Source organism: Cryptomeria japonica, unplaced genomic scaffold, assembly GCF_030272615.1.
Source record: "Cryptomeria japonica unplaced genomic scaffold, Sugi_1.0 HiC_scaffold_35, whole genome shotgun sequence".
NCBI lineage: Eukaryota > Viridiplantae > Streptophyta > Pinopsida > Cupressales > Cupressaceae > Cryptomeria > Cryptomeria japonica.
In genome coordinates, this window is record NW_026728857.1 from 504,173 (window position 1) to 506,898 (window position 2,726).

Genomic DNA, 2,726 nt, shown 5'->3' on the forward strand with positions numbered 1-2,726 from the left:
GTGCGCACACCTTGGCTGGGTTGCGCGGCCTGGTGGGCACCATGGTGCGCACCAAGGAGCGCTCCGAAGTGTGCTCCAAGGTGCGGCGTGCACGAAGTCGGAGCCCGGTTTGCCCCGGGTACGCACCTCGCGTGCACCTTCGCCGGGGTGGGCACCTCGGCTGGGTTGCGCGCCCTGGTGCGCACCAAGGAGCGCTCCGAAGTGTGCTCCAAGGTGCGGCGTGCACGAAGTCGGAGCCCGGTTTGCCCCGGGTGCGCACCTTCGCCGCGGTGCGCACCATGGCGTGCACGAAGTCGGAGCCCGGTTTGCCCCGGGTGCGCACCTCGCGTGCACCTTCGGCGGGGTTGCGCGCCCTGGTGGGCACCATGGTGCGCACCAAGGAGCGCTCCGAAGTGTGCTCCAAGGTGCGGCGTGCACGAAGTCGGAGCCCGGTTTGCCCCGGGTGCGCACCTCGCGTGCACCTTCGGCGGGGTTGCGCGCCCTGGTGGGCACCATGGTGCGCACCAAGGAGCGCTCCGAAGTGTGCTCCAAGGTGCGGCGTGCACGAAGTCGGAGCCCGGTTTGCCCCGGGTGCGCACCTCGCGTGCACCTTCGCCGCGGTGGGCACCATGGCGTGCACGAAGTCGGAGCCCGGTTTGCCCCGGGTGCGCACCTCGCGTGCACCTTCGCCGGGGTGGGCACCTCGGCTGGGTTGCGCGCCCTGGTGCGCACCAAGGAGCGCTCCGAAGTGTGCTCCAAGGTGCGGCGTGCACGAAGTCGGAGCCCGGTTTGCCCCGGGTGCGCACCTCGCGTGCACCTTCGCCAGGGTGGGCACCTCGGTGTGCACACCTTCTCAATGTTTTCTTGCCTTTTCTGGAAATTGGTGAAGGCAGCGCATCAAAGGTGCGCACCTCGGTGTGCTCCGAGGTGCGAACCCGAGAGCGCTCCGAGGTGCCCACGAAGTCGAAAGTCGGGTTAATTGCATTGTTTTCCCCGGGTGCGCTCCGAGGTGCGCAACATCGGCGCGCACCAAGGAGGGCTCCGAAGTGTGCTCCAAGGTGCGCACGATGGCGTGCACCTCTGGTGCGCACGATTCGGAGCTCGGTTTGACCGGGGTGCGCACACCTTGGCTGGGTTGCGCACCTTTTGTGCGCTCCAAGGTGCGCACGAAGTCGGAGCTCGGTTTGCCCCGGGTGCGCACCTTCGCCAGGGTGCGCACCTTGATGCGCACGCCTTGGCTGGGCTGCGCACCTTGGTGGGCGCCATGGTGCGCACCTTTCGTGCGCTCCAAGGTGCGCACGAAGTCGGAGCTCGGTTTGCCCCGGGTGCGCACCTTGGTGGGCGCCATGGTGCACTCCGAGGTGCCCAAGATTGGTGCGCACCAAGGAGCGCTCCGAAGTGCGCTCCAAGGTGCGCGCGAAGTCGAAAGTTGGGTTAATTGTCCGGTTTGCCTCGGGTGCGCACCTTGCGTGCACCTTCGCCAGGGTGGGCGCCTTGGTGCGCACACCTTGGCTGGGCTGCGCACACCTTGGCACCCGCGTTTCCTTCATTTTAAATTTTTTTTTTTTACAATCTCTCAAGTGGGAAATTCTATAATCTCAACTTTTTTTGCCTTTTCAGGAAACTTTTGAATGGAGCGCATCATTGGTGCGCTCCGAAGTGTGCTCCAAAGCTCTCTCCAGCTGCGTGCACCTGCCCCGGCCGCGCACCCGGCCCCGCCCAGCTTCGCTCACCTGTCCCGGGCGTCTGGTGCGGAACCTTAGAGTAAGAAACATCACCGTGCACCTTGGCCAACGTGCGCGACTCGACCGAGCGCGCACTGGCCGAGGTGCACACCGATTTCACCTGGGTGCGCGCGCAGCACCTCGGGCGCACCGGGGTGCGCGCACAACGCCCGGGTTGCACCGTGGCCTGTGTGCTCGGGGTGCCTCGGGTGCGCGCTCGGTGTCGCCCCCGCGCGCGCGGTAGTGCGGGCAGCGCACCCCGGCCCGGCCCGGCCCCGACGAGAACGCAAACGGGCAAAAGGTTTATTCAAATAGCATTGCGACGCCCGGCGAAAAACTAAAAAAGGGTGCAACACCGGGACTTCCCGGGAGGTCACCCATCCCAGTACTACTCCGGCCCAAGCGCGCTTAACTGCGGAGTTCTGATGGGATCCGGTGCACTAATGCTGGTATGATCGCACCCGTTATGAGCTTGTCGCAGTGTGTACTTAGCAAACCGCGACCCACGTGCGAATCCACCCCGGCCACCCACCCCCGTCGAGGTGCACACCCTCCCTCGCGAAGTGCGCCCCGTTCGCCAAGTGTGAGCCCTGCCCGGGTGCGCGCACCTTGCTAGGGCGTCGGGTGTGCACCCGGCCCGGCCTACGTGCGTGCACCTGGAGGGGGCGTCGTGTGCGTGCAGTGTCCCGTCTGCAACGCGGTGCCCACACACCACCTCGGGCGCAACGACCTGCGCTCACATGTGGGCCGAGTGCACCTTGGTGCATGTTCGGGGCGCCTCGGGTGCACGCTCGATCTTGCCCCGGTGCACCAAGGCGCTCGGTTTGCCCCGGGTGCGCACTTGGTGCAAGGTGGGCACCCAAAATAGGGATCAAGCACCAAAACACAAGTTTCGGGATGCAAAATGGGACCCAAGGACCACAAATGCGTTCCAAGACCCATGATGGGTCCACGAGAACAAAAATGTGTTCCGAGACTTAATAAACAAATATTGGGTTTTAGGAGAAGAAACATGCTCTGATG

The 2,726-nt window shown here is 64.9% G+C and overlaps 1 non-coding gene across 1 annotated transcript; it reads right to left on the reverse strand.

The window, feature by feature from the left end:
- Positions 1 to 2,047: 2,047 nt before the first annotated feature.
- On the reverse strand, positions 2,048 to 2,166 carry LOC131862148 (5S ribosomal RNA). Its single transcript, XR_009361174.1, has one exon. It is a non-coding gene; the product is annotated as a 5S ribosomal RNA (ribosomal RNA).
- Positions 2,167 to 2,726: the final 560 nt, after the last annotated feature.